We start from the raw sequence: 17,079 nt of genomic DNA, 5'->3' as shown, positions 1-17,079 counted from the left end.
TTTTATTGATGCAGACAATCAGCAAACAGGCTGATTATACTTCTATTGACATGTTGGTCTTCAATTTTTTCAAATTATTTAGTTTTATCATTAAAGGACTTTAACATACAAAAAGCAATTTTTAAAATGAAATAATTATCATTCACCAAAAGAAGTACAATTTATAAATACACTTCCCTGCCAGGATTTGCTATGAAGTTCTTAATGAAGGGGACAACCATTAATTAGCATCAATAATAAAACAGCAGTGACTATATTTATTGATCATTTCCTGAGTAACAGAACCTTATGTGGATTATCTCAATAAATCCTTATTAACAACTCTAAAAGACTGAGGTCTGCTATTATTGCCACCATTTTACAGACAAGGAGGCTGAAGCACCTCAAAGTAAGTATTCTAGGGTCACATGTACAAGAGTAGCGATGCCAGTCCACCAAGGTGAATCTGGAACCTTTTCTCTTGCCCTCCAGCCTACACTTCCTGAAGTACAGGACTGAAATCAGCGTCTCTTTACTCTAACCCACTGTTCCTTCCATGTGCCATGGAACCTGGCATAGGCATTATCAATGTAATTCAAAACGAGAGTCAATAATCCCATTTGGTCTTGCACTCTCCTTTGGAAATTCCCCCACTTCTACGATGGGACTAGGTCTTTATGGGCTGCTCCTGAGTGTCCAGAGCCCCAGGCAATATTCCCCACATGAGTTGTCCATCCAAGGTCAAAACACTCCTCAGATGGTACCCACTGGGACCATCACCTTGGTTGGAGAACTATCAGTCTTATATGTTATTCTTCCCAGGTAACATGACACATTAATTCCATTCTAATACACGTTTCCAGAAAGCCCAGAAAGAATGATTGTAAGAGTGAAAATTTCACACTCTGGGCAGAAGTAGATGAGATGTTGAATTAAATCTCAAAATACACAGGGAAGAAAATGGTCCTAGCAAGGTTGGTAAGCAAACCAAATGTTATCATGTTATCCTGTGATCTGTTTCATTCCTGAATGACATGTGTTGGATGTCCAACCGAAACCGATAAACAAGACCTTTTAATATAGTGATGGGAGTAAAACCTTGCTGGACACTGAAGAGCCGAATGGCAGGCCTGTGTTGCCACAAACTCTATAGCAGGGAAACGTCTGCTGGCAGCAAGGCTGTGTGTGGGCAGCAGGTTCAGTCTGGCCGGGCATTTTCAGTTTATGACAGATATGGGAAACGTGGGGAGGCTGAAGTGCCTGCTTTGCTTCTGGTATTTCACGCATCTATTAATTGAGGTTGACTATTCATTCTAAAATATTTAATTACAATAAATAAGGCAGAAAAAGGCCCCCCCCACAGGAAATTACTTGTGAATACTGTAGAAAGAAGTCCATTTGAAGAATAGAGTGAACTGAAGACAGTTATTAAGCAAATGTGGTTGGGATATTGAGAGAATCTATTAAAGCTGCACCTATGAAATATTCTCGAAAAAATTAATACTAATTCAAATCAATCTTTTAGATAAAACTTTTAGTTTATAGGAAGTATAAGTGATGGTGGAACAAGTTAAAGACACCACTAAGATAAAAATCAGAAAAATACGGAATGTAGGCCGTTCTACAGGACACCTGACCGAGCTTTGTCAATAAGTCAATGGTTTAAAATAAAAGTTAAGAAGAGGAAGGAGTATAAATTGTTCTAAATTTTAAAAGCCTTGAGTGAATAACCAAATGTGACAAGTGAAAACTTGTTAGGACCCTGATTTAAACAAAGTAGCAGTAGTAAGTCACTTTCGCATCAACATGGGGAGTTTAAGTATAAAGTAGGTATTAGAGGGCATGAAGGGATAATTAGGAATCTTCTAGGTGTGATAATATTGTGATTATGTAAGAAAATGTCCCCTTTTTCATGCACATTAAAGCATTTAAGAGAAAATGATAATATCTAAAGTTTGTTTTAAAATACCTTAGCATTTCCCACTCCAAAACAAAGGATAGCAATTATAGCAAAAATTGGTCATTGTTAAATCTGGAATGATAAGATTCATTGGATAATTCTCTCTCTAGCACATGAAATTTCTAAAAAGTTTTATTTAAACAGAATCTACAAGATATACAAATGGCCAACAGACATATACAAAGATGCTCAACTTCACGAGCTATTAGGGAAATGCAAATTAAAACTACAGTGAGATACCACCTTACACCTGTGAGAATGGCTGTTATCAACATGACAACTAGTAACAAGTGTTGGAGAGGTTGTGGAGGAAAGGGAACCCTCATTCACTGATGTTGAATGTTCTTCAATAGATGATTAGATAAAGAAAATGCGGTACATACGTACAATGAAATACTACTTAGCCATAAGAAAAAAATGAAATACTTCCATTTGCAACAACATGGATAGATCTTGAGAATACCATGCTAAGCAAAATAAGTTAGATGAAAAAGTCAAGACTCATATGATTTAACTCATATGTGGGATATAAACCTGAAAGCAACAAATGAACAAAGACGAACAAAAACTCACAGGCACAGTCAACAGTATGATGGTTACCAGAAAAAAACAGGGTGAGGGGAGGTAGTAAAGGCTAAAGGGTATTAAAGAGGGTCATATATTGTGACAGAAGGAAATTTAACTTTGGTCAACACACAATGCAATATACAGATGATATACTATAGTGCTGCACACTTGAAAGCTGTATGTTATTAAGCAATATCAACCCAATATATTTATTAAAAATTTAAAATAAAAGAGAAAAAGCCTAGAATTATAAATGTACAAAATACTCTAGTGTTTTGAATTAACATGAATTATAAAATGCATCATCTTTGAAAATTATAACTTAAAAGGCTGAGGTATAAAATTGTTTTTGAAAGAGCTGATATTTTAACTTACAGACTAAAAAAGTCACTTCTATCATCTGACAAAAAGTCATTTCTATCATTTGACTAAAAGTTTGTTCAATGTTAATCTTTTTGTTTTGTCCACCAAGATATATTTTTCATTAGGTGTCTTTAATAGTCAACTCCTGAGGGCTAATCATTGTTCAAAATAAGCATTAGCTATTCTTCTTGGCAAATTACAAGGAAAATACAACTAAAAGTTCATCCTTGACAAAATCACGAGTTAAGCCTTGTATCTACCAGCATTTGCAACTACACTGGTAGCTCTTTGATACACAATATGAACAGGTGCTTATGGTGCAAAGTTGGTCAAAGGCAGGGTCCAAGGAGCAGCTGGAGTGGAGAGAAAATGAGTTCTCTAATCATTCTCCCCTCTCCAGCTGATCAACGACCTCCCATTGTATTTGGATCCCCAAGTTTTCAGCAGCAATATCAGGAAACTCTGGAGTTAGATGTCTTAGAAAGTAATTTTTCTTCTTATTTTATAAAATTCAACTCTATTTTCTGATGACAATAAGAATATATTAAATCCCTTACAGAGCAACCAACCTTATCATTCACACAATGAAAATATGAGTATCACCATGTGAGGTAAGTTCACATTTATCCAGCCAATGCTCAAAAACAACCTACTTCTACAGCCACCTGAACAAGTTTCCCCATCTGACAAGTAACTATTCTATTCATAGCAAGCCCCCAAATCTATTTCCTCAGAAGAGCACAGCAGAGCAGAAAAGGAACTGGGTGATTATTTGTTTTCAGATGTAAACAATGAAGCTGATGAGCATGCTCACTATCATAGGAAAATATGCAAATACGATTATTTTTTTCCCATACAGTAACATTTTCATAAAGGAAGGCATGGTCCTGTTATAAAAGCCACCAAAATGACAGCTCCTACATGGAAAGCAGTTTGGTGACCACCAGCACTATTTAAAGAGCTGGGCAAAAATCACAGTACAGACAAAATCACTCCAGGAAATGCCAAAGTAGCTCTAGAAAGCTCACCTGATATGAACAGCTTGGGCTATTTCTGAACTTCTAATTAAAGAGAAAGACATCGCTGGGCCTCTTCTAGGACTTAACAAGATAATATGGTGTGAAGCATATACTCCACACAAACACAATTTACTGAGTATTATAAGTTATTATCAATCATCTTGGAGGTTTTTAAGGAACCCTTGATTTCCCTCAAGATCAAAGGCTCTGATTTCAGCAGTTCAGTGAAGCAGACATGATTCTGCTTCTAATCAGAATTGAAAACTTTTGTGACTAGGAAATGCACCAGAAAAATCCAAAATACTAGCAACTGATAATATGGTGATAATATGATGCATAATGTTGATTGAGATTTTTATTTCTAATGAGTAAACTATAGTAATAAAACTTACAACATATAAGATTTAAGAGTCCAGAAAAAGGTAATCCCAAGGTTTCACACATAGGTCTGAGGTTCATGCCCAATTCTCTGAAGGCCTCATTTTGAAAAGTTCTTTGATTATACCTTTTTTTTAAGGGACATTTCCCATTGGCAGTAAAAGTAGTTACATTACAAAAAATTACCAAGGTAACATTGTATTTATAAATCATAGTTCCTCTACTTGCAATGTGAAAGATAACATTTCATTGAGAAACAACCACCGCAATAAATGAGATTGATTCACACATCCATCCAGCATCAGAAACTGGCTGAAAGTGTCAGATGTATGAAACTTGGTGCTTTGAGAGGGAATTTGTTCGGTATGACAATAATCCTCCCCAAAGATTAACATGTCACAGCAGTGTAATAAGGGTTAAGATAATCATCCTCAAATACACAGAATCTAAACCTAACTTCTTAGGAAAAATGCAATTAAAACATCTCAAAATCTGGAATATTCTTAACATTGAGTCTCTCGAGTAAAATGCCTAAAGATTATGGCAGTATTTCTATTCACTTACCCCAGATGAAACAGATGAATCAGGTATTTGCTATGTCAACTTGAAAATACTTCTATACAATGTTTTTAATAATAAATGAAAACAACAAGCACAGACAACCAACGGAAATGAAAGAAAGACAATTTATATTTAAATATAACTTCTCTGGCCTAATTTTTAATCATTCATAGTGAAAAAATAATCATTTTCAACATAAAAAACAGCTAGTAAACTGGATCAAAAAAAAAGTAAAGCTGTCACTAGACCTTTCACTTCTATAGAATTAACAACAATGGAGATATTTAAAGGATTTAGCTACAACAATCCTATAATATTAAAAAGCTACTGAATACTTGAGTATTTAATGATGTATCTCTTCAATAGTGAATTGAATAGCAATTCACAGTCCTATTTAGCTTAAAATGCTTTTAGATTTCCTTCTAAATATACATCTAATATTTGAACATCCACATAGTAAATACTGTCTTCAAATATTTAAAAAGGAAACTCCAATTACACTCCTTTGAGTTAGAACTGTGAATTCAAACCAAGTCTAATAACACTCCAGTCCTCAGGCAACTATTAATTTAGAATGTTTTACCTAGGGTGGAACTTTAGACTCTCCTCTCTCAGCCTAAAGTTCTGCTTTTCTCTGAGCAACAAGACCATTTCATGATCGTCACCACAGTGCCACAACATTCTGAATTTCACTCCAAACTGGCCCGATGGGAAACATAAAATGCCATGATGCCAGGTGACTTAAAATACCAACAATACCAAATGATTTCAGGCTTTGGTAAAATCTGTCCTCTGAAAACACACCTGACAGAACTGCAAAGTGAATCTCATTTTTCCTTCTTTTAGCCATGCCAGAAATGCTTATTCAACCAATAGAGCCACTTTCACGGGAGAAAGCAGGAGTCGGGCCGCCCAGCCTGGTCTCACAAGGTGTGGATAAAATGGACAACACTTACCATCTCTCTTACAACACACACTCCAACAGTATCCACAGTACCTTCATATCAGTGTTTTTCTAACTGCTTGTTGAGTTTTAGTCCATAAAATGTCAACACAGGTAAGAGCCAGACAGGAAGCATTATGAATTATGCCCAATGCCACGTTCACTTACCTGCAAAAGGAAAAGCAAAGATTTAAAACACCCTAATCATGAGGCACAATTGTCTCCTTACATCTCTACTAATTAGGTTTGACATAAAGCAGATTATATGACAATGAAAAAAGACAAATATAACCTTGTGGGCTTTCATAACACTATGTCGAAACAGTAGTTCCCTTCTGCCATCAATAAACTATGAATTTTAACAGGTACAAGTTAATTGGATGTAGAAGTAGAGTCAGTATTTCATTATGAGTTGATAAACAATCCCTCTACAGTTTATTGAAGAGCAGATGTGACAATAAAATAAAAATAGAAATCTCATAAGATCTTAAGGGTGTTTCCCCAGAAAGTGCCTAATGATTGTCATTAGATCAGCTGCAGCTCTTTCTTTATAGGATAAAATGCTGCTATTTATTGCTGGGATTTTGCCAGTGATCTCCTAGACAACTGACAGCTACAAGAGCCAGAAATAGAACAGCAAACAGCATCACTGTTTGCTACCCTGAAGTATTTTACCCTTATATACTTCATTCGCACACATTCTCAGAGGTATGTTTTAGCATGAACATGTCCTCTTGTCATAGGAAATATATAAATACTGATATACCAGGGACATATAACAAGCAAAGAAAAGGAAGAAAGGGAGGAAGGGAGGAAGGAAGGGAGGGAGGAAGGAAGGGAGGGAGGGAAGGAGGGGAAGAGAAAGGAAGGAAGGAAGGAAGGAAGGAAGGAAGGAAGGAAGGAAGGAAGGAAGGAAGGAAGGGAGGGAAACCATCCCTACATCTATCTACTTACCTAAAACCAAAGTAACACCTAATATTTTTTTAGCTCTTCTTATGTGCCAAGTACCAGAGCACTATACATGTGCAATTCATTTTGGTTTTTTAATTTAAGTATAGTTGATATACAATTAGTTTCACTGACACAATATAGTGACTCGCTGATTTTTATACCTTACAATGTGATCACCCCATTAATTCTAATAATCATCTGTCACTGTACACACTTATCACAGTATATTGACTGTGTTCCCCTTCACTTTTCTTGCCCTTCCTCCTACTCTCCTCACCTCTGGCAACCATTTCTTTGGTCTCCGTTTCTGAGTCTATTTTTATTTTGTCATTTTGCTTTGTAAACAACTCTTTGAGGCAAGAACTAGTGTTATTTTCATTTTCTAGAAAATAACAAGAAAGTTAAAACAAGAAATTAAGAAACTTGCTCAAGGCTACATGGCCAGGAGTGACAAAGCTAAAGTGAAGATATGTATTATTTTATTATTACCAACTTAGATTTCTGAGTCAAAACATCAAGTTCTTTCCCTCATGGCATTCATTTTGACATGTTACTGAAAGTCTGAGGAAGAGTCTATAATTGTGCACTTCAAAAAAAATTCAAAGTGGCAATATGGTTATATAGCTGTTTTTTATAAGACAGAAGAACATCGTTCCCTTAGAATAAATTAGTAAAAATAAGTGCTTGATGGAAATAGAATGCTTCAATGTTTCAAAGTTTACAAGTATCAGATCATTACTTGTCCTTAGACTGCTTCTATCAAACTGGCCTCGCAGAAGTTCCTTCAAGGACTGACTGTTCACAGGACCAATACCTGGGACATAGAATGTAACATAAGTATACACACAGAACCTGTTCTAGCGAATGTGCCTCGGCTCCTTCCGACCTGTCCCTACATGGAAGCTGTGTGCCTACTTCACTACAGCAGCTATTTCACCAGTGTGGGAACCCTTTTTTGTTTTTCAATGATGATTTCCACAAGACAGTGGTCTCATTACTTTAAGATATTTTATTTTTGATTAAAAAACCATATTTGGTAGGAGAAGTCCTTCACCTAGTGACAAATAACATTTTGAAAATTCAAATTTGCCCATACAAATTATTTGCATTCATGAAGTTTAACAGAGATAAACAGGCAGGTAGGTAGACAGATGATATAGGTAATTAGGTAGAGCTTACTCAGGTATCTGTTTCTCAAGGCTAGCATCTCTTGAATGCACACAGTACTTTCCAGAGTGAAGACTTTGAAGGGCAAAATATTCTTTTGAATGTTCTAGTATGTGTAGGTTTTTTTCCTCCACTAATAACCTTCTGACTGAAGCCCATCATGAATAAAGTAACCGACTCAATTCATAGTCACCACTACCCACCATGTGCCAAGTACAATGCTAAGCATTTTTACATGTGATATGAATTTACTTTAGTAAAAATCCTCTTAAAAAGATGATTCCTATTTCGCAGATAAGAAAACAGACTTAGAAATAAGCAGGCTCGAAGTCAATATGCTTATTTACTGGAATCCTAGCCTAGGTCTCCAGAAAACAAGACATTTTTTCGGACCACCTGCTTCCATATAACTGCATCACTAATCATCTCTTTATGAGGATAATATGAGATATACGGCTGAGTAGGAATATTTTTTTTAAAGGGAGAAGGCATTCCATCAGGCTTAGTCACCTTTGTCCTTATGATTTATATTTAGATCTCAAACACATATTGACTATTCTGGGTACCACCTGAACCCTGGAGAGAAACTAAGCATGTATTTACTGAAATGTACAAGACAATTTCAGTTTAAACAAAAATGATCAAAACTGTCCAGACCTTTTCTTTTCTGCCTTAAATTTGTTAGCAAGAAAATGCCAGCCATTGGGGTATGTCTGGGGTGGGCATTTTGTTACTATGGGTTCAATTTTTAGTTGTTGGGGAATAAAAAGGGAATAAGACAAAGAGTCAGGCTAAAGAACAGGGAAATCAGCTCCAAAAATCATTGTGTTTTTTTATGAATTCCACAAGATTAGAAGGTAATTGTTGTGGTAGAAGAATAGCACTAATACATCTGTGCTTTGTCCTACTAATAAAGTTCCATTCTAGAATTGCATAGTAAAGTCTATTAGCAGCTAATGGTAAAATAAATGCTTAATGCATTTTATAGAGAATATCTTCAATAAAGGAGTTACTTTATGCAAATAGCTATGCAGATGTCTCAGAATATTATTTTCAAAGCATTTACAGATAACTGCATGGCCTCCAGCTTCTTGCTACGCATATTCCTTCAGCAGCCAGGCCTCAACTCCTGCAGAGTATTGAGATAAACCACGTTCCCCGCTGGCCAGACTGCCTTCCTGCTTCCCCAGCCCTTCCTCAACCCTTTACTCAACCATCAGCAGGACGGCGGTGAAGCACATTTCTCTAATGGCAGGAGACTTTGCAAATTGAGTACTATAAAGAATATTTTCCTCTTCAAAGGGGGGGGGGATTCAAATGTTCCCAGTAGCGCTAGTTTCTGAAATATTTAAAGGTCTCATCCGCCAATGTAAACAAATCTCAGGCATAGGCCCACTGAGTCAAGACTGAAATAGCCATCCTGGGACTATCTGCATTCTGGAAACATTAGCAGTTCTCCATGAAGTCCAGGGAGAACACCCTTGCTGTGATGACAGACAGGGAAACCACCTTCCAGGGACAGACACACACATCACTGGTTTCAGAGAACCTTAACCTTTTCTGTCAATTAAAAAACAAGGTACAGTATGCAGACATTGATACAGGTCTATCCTGTGCATTAAAAAAGGTCATCTTCATATCCCAAAAGACAGGGAGCTAAATTTAAAAAAAAAAAATAAAAAATAGAATTGAATAGGGTCATTTTGCATCAGCTATCTTAATGCAGTGACTGAAAACAACACTCACACATATCTCGAGCTCTTGTGGGCTCCTGCACCAAGCAATACTAAAGAATAAAAAATTCTAAAAGAAAATATTCATCCAATTAGTGAAAAAACCCTACTGGTTTTAAATGTTAAAGTTATCACCAGATGGGAAAGTGTCATGGTGTATACGCTGGAGGTTATTTCACACTGAGGAAATAGCACAAAGATCTTTCCACAGGACAAAAGAAAATTCTTAAGCAAAATCAATTATTCATTGCAACGCAAGGGAAACGATTTAGCTGCAGGCCTCAGATGCTATCAATCATTTCCTGGCTTTAGACATCCTTACTCTGTAAATTTAATGGGAGGGTGATTCTTTCAAAGATTTCTGGCAACTTGGAAAAATTGTTCCTGAGGGAATAAAATTTTATGTAACAATATCAACTGTCTACAGTTTTAATGCAAAACAGAACTATTAGGCATAAGGAAATTATTTCTGTTTATTATTTGGAATATATACATATATGTGTGTATGTATATACATATTTGTGTGTGTGTGTGTGTGTGTGTGTGTGACCAAGTAGAATTAAGTACTGTAGGAACAGCTGGGAAATATGGCAGGCTACACTGGGGGGGAAACCTAGGAATTCACCTAAAGTAAATTAAAAAATAAAAATAAGGAGAAACAATTATTTCCATAATATAAATATTCAAATTCATTTTCATTGAAAACCTGCACTGAAAAATTTTCTAATCATGAACAACTTTAATGTTAAAAACAACAGCTTTGTCTCAATTCAAGAGATAGGGAATGAAAAATCAGACAAAGAAATCTGAAGTATGAAGTACACACTTCTATTAGTGTTTTTCTCATTAAACCATGTACCTGCCTCCCTCATCAATTATTCATTGCAATGCAAAAAAAAAAAACCATTTTAGCTGTGGGCTGAGGATGCTACCAATAATTTCTTAGCTTTAGACATTCTCAATCTCTTCATTCAATTATCAAATACATTGTATTTTAATACAAACACAACAAATAAGTGAAAGGTGCATTTAATGAGCTGCTTCTCAAATATTTCATATGCAATGTCAAAATGTATTGTGAAGATCTGTATCCTTGGTTGATGACACTGACTAGGTCTCTAAATAGTCTTTGAAATAATAAGATTGCTAAATTTTTAAAAAGAAAAATGACTATTGCCATTAATGTTAACATATTGAGCTTAAAGCTAAATAGGTTTAATAATAAGAATACTAGACAAATACCATTTATTCATTCAAAACATTCTGACCAGGCATCTGCCTACAACAGGTGATGTATTACGTTAGACATTCTGGGGTGATGCAGATATGAATATTTCCAGAAGGTAGCTGACATCATAGGTCAACAAGGGCAGAAATAATTAAATCAACTTATCAACTACTTTCCAGTTTTCTTATTACTTAGGGAATAAAGTGTGACTGCAGGAAGCATGGCCAGAAATCCTCCCCAGCGGTTCCAGCCTGTGCACATTAAGAAGGTCTGGTCTGGCTTGAAATGAAGATGAAATTAACAGTTTACAAAAAGTGATATATACAGAAAAGTTTATCATGATCACATAGGATCTTTTCTGGATCACTAGAAGAAGAGAAATAATTTTTCAAAATAAATTGGTGACATGTAAGGCCTGGGATAGTACTTAATTAGTTCATTAAAATAAAGTGCTGTGATGTAATTATAAACCATTATTAAAATCACGGTGGCTGGGATATACATAAGATGTGTAACCTAGTGGCTCACAACCAGCAGGATATTTCAGAACCACCCCTGTCCCTTATCAACATCAAGTTCTAGTCTCAAAGGGAATGGCTGCAGGACTCACGGCTATAGCACTGAAATGTGAGAAAATCCGACTTTCCTCATACTGTCTTGCTTAGGGCTAGAAGTCAAAAAAAGCAGCTGAACTGAGAAAACTAGAAACAAACCAACAGTCAAACACTGAAAGTTAAAAAACTTCCTGTTGTATGGGTAAAAACGATGCATTCCACTGGTATCGGGTGCGGGGGTGGGGGGACCAAGCATGTGCCAGGCACTGTGCTAGTTCTGGATAAACACTGGTGAATGTACTAAACATGTCCTCTGTCTTCAGGAAATTCTTTTTTTTTTTTTTTTAAAAGATTGTATTTATTTATTTTTAGGGAGGGAGGGGAGGGGGAGAGAGAGAGAGAGAGAGAGAGAGAGAGAGAGAGAGAAACATCAATGTGCGGTTGCTGGGGGTTATGGTCTGCAACCCAGGAATGTACCCTGGCTGGGAATCGAACCTGGGACACTAGGAAATTCTTAATCAGGGAGATAGATGACATCAAGCAAAAAAGCCAATAAATGTGCCAATCAGTACCAACTGTGAAATTCACAAGGCCAAGGATAATGTAATGAACAGGAAACCTTGATCAAGAATAATGAAGAACTAGGGAGGGGCCTATTTAGGGGGGCCAAAGAGGAGGTGACAATGTGATAAGTCATCTTGATCCAACAGTCACAGGACTCAATCTCACAACACTAAAGAAGTAGAGAGCACTGTTTGGTCTTAAATCTTCAAATGTTTACAAGGGTGGTTCTGAAAAGAGAAATATTATGTACCTTTTGGCCAAATAGCAGGAAACTGCTTCCTAAAACAATTTCATATGACTGAGAGCACAAGTATTAAGGGCCAGGCCCTGTTCTAGTAAATTTCATTTTATCTTCAGTCCAACCGGTTTCACCGATGAGGAAATTGAGGATCCAAATCAATCAGATAACTTGCCCGAGATCACACAGAGCTGATAAGACTCAAAGCCTGAAGAAGCTCTATTTGAATGCTCTTGCCACCGACTACATTTTCCTGAGGTCTACAATGATCAGGCAGGTATTAGAACAGCATATCCTCTGCCCCTGTTTTAGGAAAGGAAACACCTGCCTTGTGATGTGCTGTGCCTGGCAGGGGGTGAGTGGAGGTGGTGAGAAAAGACCTGTCTAAGCAAGAGGAACCACATTATTTTATCTATAGGAGTAGTTGCTACGGTTTATCAAGATATTATGCATTCAACTAATCAAAGTCCAAGTTTGCAGAGGAAACTACAGACAGAAGACAAGGGAGAGCTCTGCTGGAGGAGAGCTCCAGGGAGTGAGGAAGCCACAAGCTCCCTTCTGCTGAGCTGGCTTCCAGCCCTGGTTTTGCCTCCAGGGAAGGAAACACGGTGAAGGGGAACAGATAGGTAACTTGGCAGCAGGCTTCTAGAAGTGCCCTTCGCACCCAGTGAATTTTGTGCCACATGTATTTACTACCAGCTCCAAAAGCTTAACTTTTTTAAAAGACAAAAATTAAAATAAAGGAATCACTGCAACCCTGGACAAGTCATTACCTTTTAAGACTGTTTTCTCATTTACAAAACTTGTCTCTCCAATTTTGGGGGATATAACACAAACTTGACATTTGGAAGTACTTTGTAAATTGTAAATTATAGACCAATGTAAGAAACTCTTTTGTCACAAGAATTAAAGAGAAACACATTCTGGGTCAGACAACAATCAGGAGGACTCTCAAGGGTACACATGGACCAACCATTGGAGGCTCTCCCCACAACACACCACAGAGGGTACTGGTTAAGAGTGAGGCTTAGGACCCAGAGCACCACTGCCCTGGCCCGATGTGTCAAACTAGTCGCTCAACTTCCCGGTGCTTCCATTACCCACCTCACTGTAAGTCTCAGAACAACAGCGAGGGCACTATGTCTCAGGGAGGTCATGAAGCCTAAGTGCCATGATTCATTTGCTTAGCCAAGTAACAGAATGAAGTAAAACAGTAAATGTTAGCTATTAATTAGAGTAGCCAAAATACCTTAGCACCATACCACCTTAGAGGTTGCTTGAGCCAAATCTAAATCTGAAGCCTAAAGTAAGAAAGAAATTGCCAAAGATATTCCACATTGCTGGAAGTTCCTGGTGTAGTCACCAAATAATTTATGTAAAATTCACTTACTTTCCCTACCTCCAAATAACATGGTGCGTATCAGCAAATGTCAAAAGGGAAAAATAGCAAGTGCCTATTTCCCAAAGGATCAGACACTTAGTGTGATGCACGACAAGGCTGTACTGTGGCTGCTCTGGACACCATCTGAGCCGCATGCGCACTAGCATTACCCGTGGAACTGGGTTCTTCAAATACAGCATTAGCAGGGTTTCTCACTCACACCATCATAAGAATCACCTGAGACACCTGTTGAACATTTAGATGCCCGTCCTTAAACAGAATCCCTGAATGTGAATCTCCATGGGACAGCCCCGAGAATGTATGCCCCAAATGAGTGTCATATCGGGCCTGTTCAGGATACACTGTGCACAGCAGCCTAGCTGACTACTAGGGATAAGTCATTATTTGAGTACCATTTCCTCCTCCCTTCCAACCCCCTAGTCTCCTTGCTTGTAAAACCATTCTCCACAGCTTTCTAGATAAATGCGCATACACCTATCAACCTTAATGACAGAAAGACTATTTTCACCTGAAGACTACCAATGGGTTGAATAAAAATTTGTTGAAAGAAACAGCTTGTAATCATCCAAGCCAACATGCAGATCCGACTTATACAATCATTGCCTGTAGGCATTTTGATACTTCGTGGCTGATCCAAAACCATCCAAGGCCCCAGCCCCACTGCTGCTGGGAAGCACTGGAAGGCTTCCCGCCTCACCCTTGGCTCACTTCCCAGCCTCCTTTCTACTGGGTTCCCTCCTGCCTCGAGGATGGAAAATTAAGGTTCCTCCCTTCTTCATCATTAAAGCCTTTCCTGTATATGATGGAGAAGGCAGTGAGAGACTCTTACCTTTACTTCCTTCCTTGCTCTAGGCGTAAGGAAAATAAAGAAAGGCAAGACTGCAATATCTGAGGAGCTGAGAGGTGCCCCTGGCCCAGCCCCAGTGCCCTGGGAGAGACATTAAAGAATGACAAAGTCTAGCAAAGAGACTGACAAGGTACCTGCATGCCATGCCTCAGGGCAGTTTCTGCAATACCGACATGTCTGCTGTCTATCTAGCCACCGACTCCCAGTGTCTTATGTATTTAAGGCTGCAGGCGGTTGCTGTAGAAAAATATAAGCATGTTCACACAAAGTCCCTGCACTGAAGGAGTTTAGTCGAATCAAGGCTAAAACATTAACGAAAAGGAAGAATAAATGAAAGTGTGTCATGGAGGTTTGGAGGAGGGAGAAATAATTTTTCCACTAACTGAACTGCAAATACCTTGGAGAAATTGATCTTGCTCTGGTCCTTCATTTTATTAATAGGAAAGTTCTCTCTTACTCTAAATTCTGATGTTTCTAAATGCATGTGCAAAGATGATATGAGACTTGAAAACTAGCGAAGAAAAAGACTGGGAATTTGTCTTGAGTTTTCTAATTCTATGTCAACAAATGTATGTGAAACACCTACTATGTTTGAGGCACTGGGATAGAGGGTAAAAAAGAATGAATCACTACCTTTAAAAAGCTTAAATTTTGGTGTTAATTTTACTAGACCTCATCACAGCACAAAGGCATAGATAGAATCATAAAGAAACTACTGGGAAGTATGGATGCCATCGAAGCTCAGGATGTGTGTAGGATCAGGAAGGTGGGGGAAGGGGTCACTGAGTTGTGAGATTACTGAAAAGTCTTTGTCATGAAGTGATGAAGCGTGTTGTGGGCCTTAATTTAAGAAATGTTCATACAAGCACACACAAAAAATCACACAATTCTATAAAAAATAACGGACCGACAATTCAAGCCCAGGTGTGCTGATTTCAAACCCCATTCTCATTCCCAATCAAGCACAGGAATGGAAAGAAATCATGAAGTTAAAAGACATGTCAAAGGAGTAAAACAAATGAAGATGAAAACAATTTTTCAACCAAGACAAGCTTTCGTGAAAGCTTGCCCAATTTATATGCAATTTCCAGTACACTAACAATCCCTTAATATTTCTTCCTGTGTGAATTTTTCGTCCACATATTCCGCCTCCAGTGAAGACACAGATTTTTCTATTCTTTAAATTACTCCCAGAATACTTATCATGGTGTTTCTGCCCACTGCCGTCACTTAAATCACACTGACTGGCAAAGGAAAGCTATTCTGAAAATTTGCATGACATGACCCCTTGGCAAAAATGAAAATCCAAAACAGTTTTTAGACATTAATAGACCAATTGCATGTTTCAAATTCTCTGATGCACATCACACCTAGGAGTCCTAATCATTTTTTCATTTTGTAATTTTGTCTTAAATATCTTTCCTGCTTTTAAAATTTTTATTCACAAACTAACTCAACAGTGTATTGTGAGTATTATGTTTCAGCAGCAAACCAGCCATTATTTTTTACAAAATCCATTATTTCAAAACTGAAAGTAGTTATAGTCTTTTGGCAAGTACAGCCAAGTTTCATCTTTTTGGGGCAATATAAGTTATGGCTGTGAATAATCATGCACTTACCATTTTCTTTGTAAATCAGCTATAAAAGGGTGATTGTTCTTCTTTGTAGGGGACCACCAATATGTTCACATCTTTTGAGTTCTAAAGAATCTGCCTTATGCATTAAGTCACAGTATATTAAGAATGAATTATATCATACTGTAACTGACCATTTAAAATATCTAATGCAGGGACTTCCATCAGATAATGGGATGTATTATACATTGTATAATGCAAAATGCTAATGTGTCTATAGCAAAGACATACTCTACTAATTAGCCATTAGCTACTCAGGTTCCTTATTAGAGTATACTTGGGGAAAATCATATTTGTATTAAGTATCTTAGAGTTTAAATAAAGCCTGGAGTTCTGAAAACAGGTGAAGATCCTGAAAGCAAAAAATAATTAGTAAATTCATGACAGATCTGATTAAATTTCATTTGTAATCATGGTGAGTTAAGTTCACTAGATCTCATAGTTAAAATCAGAGATTAATGTAAAACAGGGGCTGTGTCATTGGATGCGGTGTGTAATAAAGCGCCCAAGTCACTTACAACATTCTACATTTTAAACCATCACTCATGGTTTCTCACAAGCCATGCAGGGCCTAATATGGAATCACTTTTTTCCTTTGTCATGTAATTGATCAAAGCCAAGAAAAGAGCTGTTTTAATCTAAAGATGGTCCTACCCTAGCAAGTAATTACTAAATTTCCACATTTCCTAAATCACTTTCAAAACAACACCATTTCCTGATTCTCTGTAGCAGATAATCAAAGCTAGCAAAATGCCTACCTTGCTTCCAAATTAGAATGGCAGCAACATAACATAAGAAAAAATTTAAAGTGGAAAAAAAAAAGACCAGGTAACTGTTGCTACCTACCATCAAAAGACCAAATATAGCTTGGCCAAAGAAGTTTTTTTTTTCACTTTGAACACTATTTGATTAATCAGAGTGGTAAGAAAATGTCAGCTCCATGGGGATTAGGGGAATGTGTGCAGTTTTTTGAAATAAACCACATGGCTAA

At 37.3% G+C, this 17,079-nt stretch overlaps 1 long non-coding RNA gene across 1 annotated transcript in view; it reads right to left on the bottom strand.

Annotated features, from left to right (window-relative positions):
* Positions 1–2,370: 2,370 nt before the first annotated feature.
* Positions 2,371–17,079, bottom strand: part of LOC118500833 — a 207,089-nt gene continuing 192,380 nt past the window's right edge. Inside the window, exon 3 of the long non-coding RNA XR_004903418.1 lies at positions 2,371–5,938. This is a non-coding gene — a long non-coding RNA (uncharacterized LOC118500833). The remainder of the gene's footprint in view (positions 5,939–17,079) is intronic.

Source organism: Phyllostomus discolor, chromosome 5 (assembly GCF_004126475.2).
Source record: "Phyllostomus discolor isolate MPI-MPIP mPhyDis1 chromosome 5, mPhyDis1.pri.v3, whole genome shotgun sequence".
NCBI lineage: Eukaryota > Metazoa > Chordata > Mammalia > Chiroptera > Phyllostomidae > Phyllostomus > Phyllostomus discolor.
Note: the sequence above shows the minus strand (reverse complement) of the source record. Positions and strands in the feature narration are given on the sequence as shown.